This window comes from Rattus norvegicus, chromosome 1, assembly GCF_036323735.1.
Source record: "Rattus norvegicus strain BN/NHsdMcwi chromosome 1, GRCr8, whole genome shotgun sequence".
Lineage (NCBI taxonomy): Eukaryota > Metazoa > Chordata > Mammalia > Rodentia > Muridae > Rattus > Rattus norvegicus.
The window spans coordinates 55,578,854-55,593,977 of record NC_086019.1 but is presented as its reverse complement, the minus strand read 5'-3'; positions in this window follow the sequence as shown (position 1 = coordinate 55,593,977).

Genomic DNA, 15,124 nt, shown 5'->3' with positions numbered 1-15,124 from the left:
GCCAGCCCAGGTTACTGTATCCTGCAAAACTCTCAATTAACATAGATGGAGAAACCAAGATATTCCATGACAAAACCAAATTTACACAATATCTTTCTACAAATCCAGCACTACAAAGGATAATAAATGGTAAAGCCCAACATAAGGAGGCAAGCTATACCCTAGAAGAAGCAAGAAACTAATCATCTTGACAACAAAACAAAGAGAAGAAAAGCACACAAACATAACCTCACATCCAAATATGAATATAACAGGAAGCAATAATCACTATTCCTTAATATCTCCCAACATCAATGGCCTCAACTCCCCAATAAAAAGACATAGATTAACAAACTGGATATGCAACGAGGACCCTGCATTCTGCTGCCTACAGGAAACACACCTCAGAGACAAAGACAGACACTACCTCAGAGTGAAAGGCTGGAAAACAACATTCCAAGCAAATGGTCGGAAGAAGCAAGCTGGAGTAGCCATTCTAATATCAGATAAAATCAATTTTCAACTAAAAGTCATCAAAAACGATAAGGAAGGACACTTCATATTCATCAAAGGAAAAATCCACCAAGATGAACTCTCAATCCTAAATATCTATGCCCCAAATAAAAGGGCACCTACATACGTAAAAGAAACCTCACTAAAGCTCAAAACACACATTGCACCTCACACAATAATAGTAGGAGATTTCAACACCCCACTCTCATCAATGGACAGATCATGGAAACAGAAATTAAACAGTGATGTCGACAGACTAAGAGAAGTCATGAGCCAAATGGACTTAACGGATATTTATAGAACATTCTATCCTAAAGCAAAAGGATATACCTTCTTCTCAGCTCCTCATGGTACTTTCTCCAAAATTGACCATATAATTGGTCAAAAAACGGGCCTCAACAGGTACAGAAAGATAGAAATAATCCCATACGTGCTATCGTACCACCACGGCCTAAAACTGGTCTTCAATAACAATAAGGGAAGAATGCCCACATATACGTGGAAATTGAACAATGCTCTACTCAATGATAACCTGGTCAAGGAAGAAATAAAGAAAGAAATTAAAGACTTTTTAGAATTTAATGAAAATGAAGGTACAACATACCCAAACTTATGGGACACAATGAAAGCTGTGCTAAGAGGAAAACTCATAGCGCTGAGTGCCTGCAGAAAGAAACAGGAAAGAGCATATGTCAGCAGCTTGACAGCACACCTAAAAGCTCTAGAACAAAAAGAAGCAAATACACCCAGGAAGAGTAGAAGGCAGGAAATAATCAAACTCAGCTGAAATCAACCAAGTAGAAACAAAAAGGACCATAGAAAGAATCAACAGAACCAAAAGTTGGTTCTTTGAGAAAATCAACAAGATAGATAAACCCTTAGCCAGACTAACGAGAGGACCCAGAGAGTGTGTCCAAATTAACACAATTAGAAATGAAAAGGGAGACATAACTACAGATTCAGAGGAAATTCAAAAAATCATCAGATCTTACTATAAAAACCTATATTCAACAAAATTTGAAAATCTATAGGAAATGGACAATTTCCTAGACAGATACCAGGTACCGAAGTTAAATCAGGAACAGATATACCAGTTAAACAACCCCATAACTCCTAAGGAAATAGAAGTAGTCATTAAAGGTCTCCCAACCAAAAAGAGCCCAGGTCCAGACGGGTTTAGTGCAGAATTCTATCAGACCTTCATAGAAGACCTCATACCAATATTATCCAAACTATTCCACAAAATTGAAACAGATGGATCACTACAGAATTCCTTCTATGAAGCCACAATTACTCTTATACCTAAACCACACAAAGACCCAACAAAGAAAGAGAACTTCAGACCAATTTCCCTTATGAATATCGACGAAAAAATACTCAATAAAATTCTGGCAAACCGAATCCAAGAGCACATCAAAACAATCATCCACCATGATCAAGTAGGCTTCATCCCAGGCATGCAGGGATGGTTCAATATACGGAAAACCATCAACATGATCCATTATATAAACAAACTGAAAGAACAAAACCACATGATCATTTCATTAGATGCTGAGAAAGCATTTGACAAAATTCAACACCCTTTCATGATAAAAGTCCTGGAAAGAATAGGAATTCAAGGCCAATACCTAAACATAGTAAAAGCCATATACAGCAAACCAGTTGCTAACATTAAACTAAATGGAGAGAAACTTGAAGCAATCCCACTAAAATCAGGGACTAGACAAGGCTGCCCACTCTCTCCCTACTTATTCAATATAGTTCTTGAAGTTCTAGCCAGAGCAATCAGACAACAAAAGGAGGTCAAGGAAATACAGATTGGAAAAGAAGAAGTCAAAATATCACTATTTGCAGAGATTTAAGTGATCCCAAAAGTTCCACCAGAGAACTACTAAAGCTGATAAACAACTTCAGCAAAGTGGCTGGGTATAAAATTAACTCAAATAAATCAGTAGCCTTCCTCTACACAAAAGAGAAACAATCCGAGAAAGAAATTAGGGAAACGACACCCTTCATAATAGACCCAAATAATATGAAGTACCTCGGTGTGACTTTAACCAAGCAAGTAAAAGATCTGTACAATAAGAACTTCAAGACACTGAAGAAAGAAATTGAAGAAGACCTCAGAAGATGGAAAGATCTCCCATGCGCATGGATTGGCAGGATAAATATAGTCAAAATGGCCATTTTACCAAAAGCGATCTACAGATTCAATGCAATCCCCATCAAAATACCAATCCAATTCTTCAAAGAGTTAGACAGAACAATTTTCAAATTCATCTGGAATAACAAAAAACCCAGGATAGCTAAAACTATCCTCAACAATAAAAGGACTTCAGGGGGAATCACTATCCCTGAACTCAAGCAGTATTACAGAGCAATAGTGATAAAAACTGCATGGTATTGGTACAGAGACAGACAGATAGACCAATGGAATAGAATTGAAGACCCAGAAATGAACCCACACACCTATGGTCACTTGATTTTTGACAAAGGAGCCAAAACCATCCAATGGAAAAAAGATAGCATTTTCAGCAAATGGTGCTGGTTCAACTGGAGGGCAACATGTAGAAGAATGCAGATCGATCCATGCCTATCACCCTGTACAAAGCTTAAGTCCAAGTGGATCAAGGACCTCCACATCAAACCAGACACACTCAAACTAATAGAAGAAAAACTAGGGAAACATCTGGAACACATGGGCACTGGAAAAAATTTCCTGAACAAAACACCAATGGCTTATGCTCTAAGATCAAGAATCGACAAATGGGATCTCATAAAACTGCAAAGCTTCTGTAAGGCAAAGGACACTGTGGTTAGGACAAAACGGCAACCAACAGATTGGGAAAAGATCTTTACCAATTCTACAACAGATAGAGGCCCTATATCCAAAATATACAAAGAACTCAAAAAGTTAGACCGCAGGGAGACAAATAACCCTATTAAAAAATGGGGTTCAGAGCTAAACAAACAATTCACAGCTGAGGAATGCCAAATGGCTGAGAAACACCTAAAGAAATGTTCAACATCTTTAGTCATAAGGGAAATGCAAATCAAAACAACCCTGAGATTTCACCTCACACCAGTGAGAATGGCTAAGATCAAAAACTCAGGTGACAGCAGATGCTGGCAAGGATGCGGAGAAAGAGGAACACTCCTCCATTGTTGGTGGGATTGCAGACTGGTACAACCATTCTGGAAATCAGTCTGGAGGTTCCTCAGAAAATTGGACATTGAACTGCCTGAGGATCCAGCTATACCTCTCTTGGGCATATACTCAAAAGATGCCCCAACATATAAAAAAGACACGTGCTACACTATATTCATCACAGCCTTATTTATAATAGCCAGAAGCTGGAAAGAACCCAGATGCCCTTCAACAGAGGAATGGATACAGAAAATGTGGTACATCTACACAATGGAATATTACTCAGCTATCAAAAACAACGACTTTATGAAATTCGTAGGCAAATGGTTGGACCTGGAAAATATCATCCTGAGTGAGCTAACCCAATCACAGAAAGACATACATGGTATGCACTCATTGATAAGTGGCTATTAGCCCAAATGCTTGAATTACCCTTGATGCCTAGAACAAATGAAACTCAAGACGGATGATCAAAATGTGAATGCTTCACTCCTTCTTTAAAAGGGGAACAAGAATACCCTTGGCAGGGAAGGGAGAGGCAAAGATTAAAACAGAGACTGAAGGAACACCCATTCAGAGCCTGCCCCACACGTGGCCCATACATATACAGCCACCCAATTAGACAAGATGGATGAAGCAAAGAAGTGCAGACTGACAGGAGCCGGATGTAGATTGCTCCTGAGAGACACAGCCAGAATACAGCAAATACAGAGGCGAATGCCAGCAGCAAACCACTGAACTGAGAATAGGACCCCCGTTGAAGGAATCAGAGAAAGAACTGGAAGAGCTTGAAGGGGCTCGAGACCCCATATGTACAACAATGCCAAGCAACCAGAGCTTCCAGGAACTAAGCCACTACCTAAAGACTATACATAGACTGACCCTGGACTCTGACCTCATAGGTAGCAATGAATATCCTAGTAAGAGCACCAGTGGAAGGGGAAGCCCTGGGTCCTGCTAAGACTGAACCCCCAGTGAACTAGACTGTTGGGGGAAGGGCGGCAATGGGGGGAGGGTTGGGAGGGGAACACCCATAAGGAAGGGGAAGGGGAGGGGGATGTTTGCCCGGATACCGGGAAAGGGAATAACACTCGAAATGTATATAAGAAATACTCAAGTTAATTAAAAAAAGAAAAAAAGAAAAACAACCAAACAAAAACAAACAAACAAACAACAACAACAAAAACAACAAAAATAAACCCTAAGACAAAATGAAGACTAGATGAGCAAAAGCAAAGGCATTCACACATCACACACAATGTATGCCAGTCTGTTTTAAAGCCCTAAAAGCCTCATATGAAATAGGTGGTTCCCTTCCTCCTTTCTCTTTCCCCTTCCTCTTCCCTTCCTTTCTTCCCTTCCTTTTTTCCTGCCTTCGCCTCTGTTTCCTTCTTTCCCATTTTTCTACCTCCTCCCCTTCACCTTCCCCTTCCTCGATTCTCCTCCTCCTTTCCCATTCTCTTCTCCCTCCCTTCCCTTTACTTCCCATCACTCCCCCATCCTTCCTCCCTTCCCCCTTTCCCATCCTTCTCCCCTCTCCCTCACCTCTCTCTTCCCCTTCCTCCCTTCATAACAGTACACTGGGAGCTCTTTAGGAGCAAGGCCCTTGGCTCAGGAACTGGTTTTTAAGGCAACCTCAATCCCCGCACTTTCTTCTATGTTCTAACTTCTTCACTCCAATGTCCTTCGAGTCCATTTATTTTTTGCCTTGTCATGTTCTCTCCGCCCTATTTAATGTTTCCTGGAGTGACAGAGTAGAATAGCACATAGAAATAGGACATGGCAGGCAATGTTGCTCTGAAGTTCGGCAATCTTTCTGTTCTCTGCCTATCTACCTATAGGGAAGGTGGGTGGGATTGAGAACAAGAATGACAGCTGGTTCACAGACAGTTATTGTGGTGATTAGAAGGCAGGGAAGAGACACAAGGCACCAGAAAGCATCCTTGGAATAATTTTCTACAACCCACACCTCTAATAACAATTCTCTCTACTGTGCTGTCTGCTATGTCATCCACCACCTGATGTTCATTCCTTCCCATCTGTCTTGGGTTGACTTTCCACTGCTGTGATAAAACATCATGAGACAAAAAATGTTAATGAATGAAATGGTTTATTTGGCTCATATATTCTTCTAACCGTCATTGGTGATGGATGTCAGGACAGGAACTCAAGGCAGGAACCTGGAAGCAGAAGCCATAAAGAAATAATGCTTACTCGCTAGTTTTCTACAGATTGCTCAGCCTGCTTTCTTATACAGCTTAAGGCCACTTACCCAGAGAAGGCACCACCTACAGTGGGCCGCATCCTCCCACATCAATTACTAACCAAGAAAATGCCCCTCTGGTTTTCACACACACCAATCCAGTGGGGGACAGTTTCTCAATTGAGATTCTCTCTTGTCAAATGACACTGCCTTGTGTCAAGTTAACAAACTAACCAGGACATCAGCATCCATACCAGGATGGTTTTACCCCTACCATCCACATCCTGGCGTCTGTCCCTCCCCGGTAAGTCTGCTCTAACTCCTGTCATCTGCATTCCAAGTCTGTGCCTCTCACCATCCACACCAAAACATCCTAATTTCTATCATCTGCGCCAATAACTGCCAGCACTCAAGAGGCAGAGGCAGGCAGGATCTCTGAGTTTGAGGACAGAATGGTCTACAGATGAAGTTTCAGGACAATCAGTGCTACACAGAAAAACCCTGTCCAGGGAACAAATTAAAAAACAGACCCAACACCAAAACCAAACTGTCCATTATCCACAGACTAGGGAGATAGTTCAGTAGTCAACTATCAAAACATGTGGGACAAGTTCTGTTCTTTAGAAACCCATATAAAAACACTCAACCAAGTAATTTTAATTTCAGATTATGAAGTGGATTAATGACCTCAACATAAAACCTGACACACTAAATATAATACAATAGAATGTGGGAAATAGCCATGAACTCATTGGTTCAGTAGATAACTTCTTGAACACAATATTAATGTCTTGGGCACTAAGAGCGACAGTTATAAAAGGGACCTCATGAAACTGAAATCTTGTGTAAGGCAGAGGACACTGTCCTTAGGACAAAACAACAGCCTAAATTGTGTGGAAAGATCTGTATGATCCTACATCTGACAGAGGGCTACTATCCAAAATATATAAAGAACCCAAGAAGCTAGACAGTGAGAATGCAAACAACCCAATTGAAAAGGGGCACAGAGCCATACGGACAATTCTCAACCGAGAAATCTCTAAAGGCTGAGAAGCACTTAAAGAAAAGTTCAACGTACTTAGTCATCAGCGAAATACAAATCAAAATGACTCTGAGATTCCATTTTACACCCATTAGAATGCCTGAAATCTAATGACATCACATACTGTTGAGGATATGGAGCAAGAAGAACAATCTTCCATTGTTGCTGGGTTGTACAAACTTGTACAACCTCTCAGGAAATCAATTTGGCAGTTTCTTAGAAAACCAGGAATAGTTCTACCTCAAGATCCAGCTATACCACTCCCAGGCATATACCCAAAAGATGTTTCATTATACCACAAGCAACTTCCTCACCTGTATTCATAGCAGCCTTATTCATAACAGCCAGAAACTTGAAACTACCCAGATGTCCCTCAACTGAAGAATGGATAAGAAAATGTGGTTCATTTACACAATGGAATATTACTCGGCTATTAAAAGGAGGACGCCGTGAAAATTGGAGGCCAATGATTAGAAACTGAAAATATCATCCTGAGTGACATAACCCAGAACCAGAAAGACAAAACTAATATGTCCTCACTTATAAGTGGATATTAGCTATAAAATACAGGATAGCCATATTATAATCAACAGACCCAAAGAAGCTAAATAACAAAAATGACCCAAGGGAGGATGCACACGAATCGCATTTAAAAGAGAACATCAAATAGAGTCGAATGGAGGGAGGAAACTGAGGGGGATAGGAGTGGGGAACAGTGATAAGTGTAGGTATAGAGAGAGCAGGGGGAGTAGGAGGGAGAGGAAAAAGGCTGGGATTGGTCTATGAATTGGAAACTGGGGGTAGGAAGCTCAAGGGACTCAATGAGAGTGATGAGACTACTAGTAGTTGGGGTTGGAGAGACTGAATGGACATCTCCTGTATGCAGGCAGGATTCCCAGTAGGGGAGGGAGACAGTAACCAATCCATGAAACCTTCAACCCCAAATTTGTCCCAAGTGCAAGATGTTCAGGGATAAAGATGGAGCAGAGATTGAGGGAAAGTCCAAGCAGTGACCTTGAGATGCACTCCATGGGAGAGAGCACTATTAAAGATAGTCTAGGAATTGCAGACAGGACCTGATGTAACTGTCTTTTGCCAGGCTTCCTCCAGCACCTGATGGTAACAGATGTAGAGACCTAGAGTTAAACCTTAGGGGGAGCTTGAGGAGTCTTGTGGAAAAACGAAGTAGAATTGAGAAAGTCAGAGGGACAAGGACACCACAAGAAGAACCACAGAGTCAACCAACTTGGGCACATGAGGGTTCACAGAGATTGAACAACCAACCAAAGAGCATGCAGGGGCTAAAACTAGGCCTCCTACATATTTGTAGCAAATGTGCAGCTCCTATTCAGGTAGGTTTCTCAACAATTAGAGCAGAGGCTCTCTTGCAATGTTGCCTGCCTTTGATCCCTTTCCCCTAGATGGGCAGCATTTTCTGACCTCAGTGGGTGCGGATATGCTTATTCCTGGTAGGACTAGATGCCCCAGGGCAGGGGAGTACCACAGGGGTTGGGCTCTCCTTTTCTGAGGAAAGAAGGGACTTAGGGAAAGAGAGGCATGTGAGGTGGGTCTAGGAGGAGAGGAGAGAGGGAGGGGCTATGATTTGGATGTAAAGTGAATAAAAAAATAAATAAACTTAAAAAACATAAGGGAGACGCTTACCTTAGAAGCAATGGCCAAGGTGACTGATGGCCTTAACACTTTCCCTCACACAGGTGTTCTCACACCAACAACTAGTACATCTACAAGGCACAGGCACTCATACACACACTTGCACACACACAGACAGAGATGTACTCACAGTCACCCACAGGAATACCTACACAAACACACATACACACACATGCATACACACACAAACAGATACTCATACATTCAAGTAAAGGTAAAACAAAACACACACACATATACACATACGTGTGCCGCCGCACACACACATACACAAGCCACCCTCCTCTCAAACACACAACCATCTAAACACACATACAGACGCTCACACACAAACCAATCAAAATCTCTGAGATCAAGAATCAACAAATGGGATTTCATAAAGCTACAAAGCTTCTGTAAGGCAAAGGACACTGTTGTTAGGACAAAACGGCAACCAACAGATTGGGAAAAGATCTTTACCAATCCTACAACAGATAGAGGCCTTATATCCAAAATATACAAAGAACTCATGAAGTTAGACTGCAGGGAGACAAAAAACCCTATTAAAAATGGGGTTCAGAGCTAGACAAAGAATTTACAGCTGAGGAATGCCAAATGACTGAGAAATGTTCAACATCTTTAGTCATCAGGGAAATGCAAATGAAAACAACCCTGAGATTCCACCTCACACCAGTCAGAATGGCTAAAATCAAAAAGTCTCCTGACAGCAGCTGCTGGTGAGGATGTGGAGAAAGAGGCACACTCCTCCATTGTTGGTGGGATTGCAGACTGGTACAACCATTCTGGAAATTAGTCTGGAGGTTCCTCAGAAAATTGGACATTGCACTACCTGAGGACCCAGCTATACCTCTCTTGGGCAGATACCCAAAAGATGCTCCAACATACAACAAAGACACATGTTCCACATTGTTCATAGCAGCCTTATTTATAATACCCAGAAGCTGGAAAGAACTCAGATGCCCTTCAACAGAGAAATGGATACAGAAAATGTGGTACATCTAATAATGGAATACTATGCCGATATGAAAAACAATGACTTTGTGGAATTCATAGGAAAATGGATGGAACTGGAAAATATCATCCTGATTGAGATAAAGCAAAATCAGATAAACACACATGATGTGCACTCATTGATAAGTGGGTATTAACCCAAATGCTTGAATTGCCCTAGATGCACAGAACACATGAAACTCAAGAAGGATGACAAAAATGTGGATGCTTTACTCCTTCTTTAAAAGGGGAACAAGAATACCCTTGGGAGGGGATAGGGAGGCAAAGTTTAGAACAGAGGCTGAAGGAATGCCCATTCAGATTCTGCCCCACATGTGAACCTTACATATACAGCCACTAAACTAGATAAAATGGATGAAGCAAAGAAGTGCAGGCTGACAGGAACCAATTGTAGATCTCTCCTGAGAGACACATCCAGAATATGGCAAATACATAGGCGAATGCCAGCAGCAAGCCACTGAACTGAGAACGGGATCCCCATTGTAGGATTCAAAGAAAAGACTGAAAGAACTTGAAGGGGTTTGAGACCCCATATGAACAACAATGCCAACCAACCAAAGCTTCCAGGGACTAAGCCACTACCCAAAGACTACACATGGACTGACCCTGGGCTTCAACTGCATAGGTAGCAATGAATAGCCTAGAAAGGACACCAGTGGAAGGGGAAGCACTTGGTCCTGCCAAGACTGAACCCCTAGTCAATGCGATTGTTGGGGAGGGTGGTAATGGGGGGAGGATGGAGAGGGGAACACCCATATAGAATGGGAGCGGGAGGGATTAGGGGGATGTTGACCTGGAAACCAGGAAAGGGAATAACAATTGAAATAAGAAAGAAATTTTTAAAAAGATTAAAAAGGGAGGGGATTAAAAAAAAGAAGTGAATGACTGGGACTGGGTGGCTGAGCCATACATCACTGCTTGGAGTATAGTTATTTTCTCACTACAAAATATGGCCTAAGGCAGCTGAGGGAAGGGAGAGGGCTTGCTTTGGCTCATGGTTTGAGGAAACACAGTCTAGAAGAGAAGGCGCTGTGATAGGAGCATAAGTGGTTGGGCAGATGGTGACCACAGTCACAAAACAGTGGCTATGGAGTGCTGGTGTTCTTCTCTTTCCCTCTCCTTTTCTCCTTCAGGGTGGGATCCTAACTCAGAGAATGCTGATGCATTCATTGGAAGGGGGAGTCATCTCTCATCAGTTAAGCCTCTCTGGATACATCCATAGAAGTTGGCCAGAAGTGTGCATCCTAAGTGAGTCTACATCCTGTCAAAAAAACCATTAAAATTAAACAGCGCATTTAGTATGGACATTACAGAAAAATGGTGGGAAAAGAAGGAAGGAAGAGGAGAGAAAGAGAGGGGGGGAGAGAAAGAGAGAGAGAGAGGGAGGGAGGGAGGGAGGAAGGGAGACAGAGAGAGAGAGAGAGAGAGAGAGAGAGAGAGAGAGAGAGAGAAAGCAGGTAGGAGAGGGAGAAAAAGGGAAAGGGGGGAGTGAGGCGGGAGAGAGATCTAGGAATATAGCCACTGTTGACTTGATTTCATCATTCATTCTACCAGGACTGTAAAGTATAAACTTACCTTGTTTTTAAACCTCTACATTTGTGGAGATTTTAAAGGAATAGGTGAAAGGTTTTGAATGGGGAGTCATCGGGAGGGACACTGAAATGGATCTCTGGGGAGTGAAAAACTTTTCATAGGAGTTATTAAAGCTGTGGACAGACAGAGAGGCAAATGCATCACTGTGGCTTCAAGGATCATTCAGGACCCAGCAGCAGAGACAGACTGTGTGGTGGTGTCTTGGAAGAGAGGAAACTAGGGCCTCACTGCAGAAGTGGGGGTATCTTCTTCTGTTTTCTGAAGATAGGGGATGTCTCACAGTACAAGCCTGCTGCCATACATTCTAATTCCTAGGCAGGAGGCAGGGAAAATGGTAGGAATAGAATGTCTAACTTCTAATATGCCCTGTGATGTAAGCTGACGTCCCAGGTGAGAGATCCTGGTACTGGGAACTCTGTCATCTAGGAACCCAGAAACAGGGACTCAGTGGGATGGTTGTCAGTATCTGCAAAAAGGCAGTGGTGGCAGCTGCAGATATTGTGGTCTGAGCAGCAACTGGGTCTCATGCGACATTCTTATAGCAGGAATAAAAAACTGATACAGTGTGCAAAATATTAGAGAATCAACAACTGACACTGTGGTCAACTGAAGTGAGACTTAAATGACCTCCTCAGGGTCAGAAAGACCCTAACGAGCCCTCGGTGTCTGTCAGCACAGCACCTTGAGTGGTAACTAGTACAAAAAGTGGGGCCAGGGGCCAGGTGAAGGTGGTGTGTGGCTGATGGGGTGGGGTGTGTGTGAAACTGTCTCCTCTCACTGGTCAGATGACTGCAGAAATTCCCTGGGTAGTAAGTGAGGGTGCGTTCGTGTGTGTGTGTGTGTGTGTGTGTGTGTGTGTGTGTGTGTGTGTGTGTGTGTGTGTGCGTGCACACATTTGTGTGTATGTAGAGCTCAATCTATGCAGGCTTTGGCGATGACTCCATTTCTCTACTGTGTGACCATCACTGCTTCCTCATTTGGAAGATGGAAACAATTCTTCATACGCAGTAGTAATACTGACATGAAAGTCTGCTGTGGAGAATGCTATAGCCTCCATTGGAGACTGACTTCTCAATCTTCAAGGACCTTTGAATAGCCAAATTGAAGTCTTCAATGTGAGGGAAGGTGTTGAGCTGCTGGGGAGCATGTGAGTCAGGATATGGAGCACTCACTTCCTCAGCAGGTCAAGAAGAGCTGAGGCCTAGCAGGCTCCTGCTAATGACTTGTCTATCTCCACACACAGGTGATGGTTTTAAGAAACCTGTTCAAACTGGCTCTTTACTATGTGGGAGCAGATAAGGAGAAAGAGTTGGCTTGGCTCTCTCTGGTGGTACATATTCCCGTGCCATAATGGACCAAGGTACTTTCAACACTCACCTGCAGGGTTCAAGAGGGTTGAACCACTGTTATGGACATCCCACTTAATGGAATTCCATTTTTGTGTCTCACTTAGTTCTGTGGTCCACATGCTGATGTCTATTTGGAGTGCCTGGTTTTATAAGATGTGCACACAGTCCCTAAATGTTCCTGAACAATGACTGTTATTCTTTACTGGGCTTGGGGCTTGCTCTATGTTAGATGCTCGTGGGTTTTCTTCATTGTTAGTTCTAGCTGTGGTTTTGATCACAATGCAAAGTTGGGTGAATGCCAGCCACTGCAGCATTCCTAGAGGGAAACACTGCTGCTCTCTCTGTTGGAGACATCAATGACTTCATTAACTTGCAGAGAAACCATGCTGGCCAGGGTTTTCTCTTCTGACATCTGGAGACCAAGATGGAGAAAGTGCTCAAAGGGCCTCAGACTCCTTATCTTCAAACACAGGGAGCTCCAGTTCCTAGACTGCAGGAGACACAGCTGGCAACTGATGCATCACGAGGAACCAGAGCAAATGTAATCAATTTGTGGGCTTCAAGAGGGCCCAGGGAGTGGTCCTTTGTCACCTGGCCCAAGAAACTGTCTTTCCCACAGGGGACTCACTGTTTCTCAGAGGAATGTTCTCCTCACAGGATTTTACCCAGCCCAGGAAGGGCTTTGGCTGAAATGGAGCTTTTGATCTTTTAGTAACAAAAACATCAGAAAAAAAGGTGAATCAGTTGTTTGAAGCTTCAGGAAAAAAAAAACCCTTCTGACAGTTTCCCCTCCCAGAGCTCAGCACAAGCCAGACAGAAGGCTCAGAATGGAGCCTGCTCTCCAGGGCAGAGGCAGCATCTGTGTTCTGCAGGAGGCCACTCATTCGAGCTCCTTTCCTCTGGGTTTGAAGCCGTGGGCATCACTATGCCCTGCAGCAGTCACAGGCAGGTAGAACACCCAAGGCCTGGCCTGAGACAAGCCAGCAGACAGTGCACGGAATGATGGCCACCCCAGTGGAGCTGCCCCAGCTGGCCTGTGTTTTCCTGACGGTCCTGCACCCTGAAGCAAGACTAAGCAGGCAGGGGAGTCCTGTGCACAGCTTCTGTTTCAGTTCTGATAAAGCTCTTTCCTCTGTCAGAGAGGAATCTCATGGGATTCACTGTCTTGAAATATACGTGTACAGCCTGAAAACAACCTGCACTGCCACAAGTCAAATAAATGCCCAGACTGGAAAAGTCAGGGTTTTTCTTAGAAGATATTCTTTCCTTCGTCAAAGAAATTGCTCAGCAGACTTTAGGCCGCAGGAGCTAGAGGCCTGGAAGGCTAAAGACCTTCCTTGCTCAGATTCTTGGTTACAATGAGCCTGCTGGGGTCTTTGCTGAACACTGTCAATGGTAGTAAACCCAAGTCCCTCAAAAAGACATGCTACTGTGGCATGCTGGCACTATCAGCAACTTGACCACACACACTAAGAAGCATAAAATAGGAAACTGCATTTATTTCTGGGCCTGTGTCTGTTAGTTTACTTTCCTCCGTGTTCTGACAAAAGCCGCTTAAGGACGGATTTGTTTTGGCTCACAGTTTTGGACTACAGTCCATCACAGAAATGGAAGCATCCACCCATCCATCTTCCATCATCCGGGTTAGGGAGCTGCTCACGTTGTGTCCACATTCAGGAATCAGAGTTAATGAATGTGAGCAATCAGCTAGCTTTCTCCCTTTTAATTCATCCTAGGAATCTCAAGACATTATTTTTTTTTTCTGTTTTTCAGAGCTGGGGACCGAACCCAGGGCCTTGCGCTTGCTAGGCAAGTGCTCTACCACTGAGCTAAATCCCCAACCCCATCTCAAGACATTATTACATGGTCTTCCTATATCTGTTAACTCAGTTTAGAAACTCCTTACAGATATTTGCAGAATGTTCTTTCCTAAGTGATCCTATATCCCATGCAGTTAGCAAACAGTATTAACCATTAAACTCCCTGACCATTCATCTATTCACCTCTCCACCCACCATCCATCCATTCATCATCAATCCATCCATCATCCATCTGTCCATCACACATCCATGCATCTACCATCCATACATCATCCATCCATCCATCATACCTATATCCATCACACATCCATCCATTTGCCATCCATACATCATCCATCCATCCATCTGCCATCCATCCATCCATCCATCATACATCCATCCATCCATCATCCATCTGTCCATCATCCATCCATCCATCCATGCATCTACCATCCATCCATCCATCCATCATCCATCCATCTACCATCCATCCATCATCCATCCATCCATCAATGCATCATTATCCACCATTCATTCATCCACCCACTCACCCACCAGTCCATCATCAGTCCCCTGATCCATTCATCCTCTATTCAAGCATTTATTACTCAGTCCCTCCCTTCTTCCCACTGTCTATCCACCCATTCATTCTCTACCTTGTTCCAATACAGGGGCAATTACAGTTACCAGAGTTACTTGATACCTAATGAGTAGAGAAAGAAGTTGAAACAGAACAAAATAGAGAACAGAGAAATGGTGAAAAGAAAATGAAAGCAATGTGAAGTCAAGTTGATCCTTTATTGGAAATCTTCCATT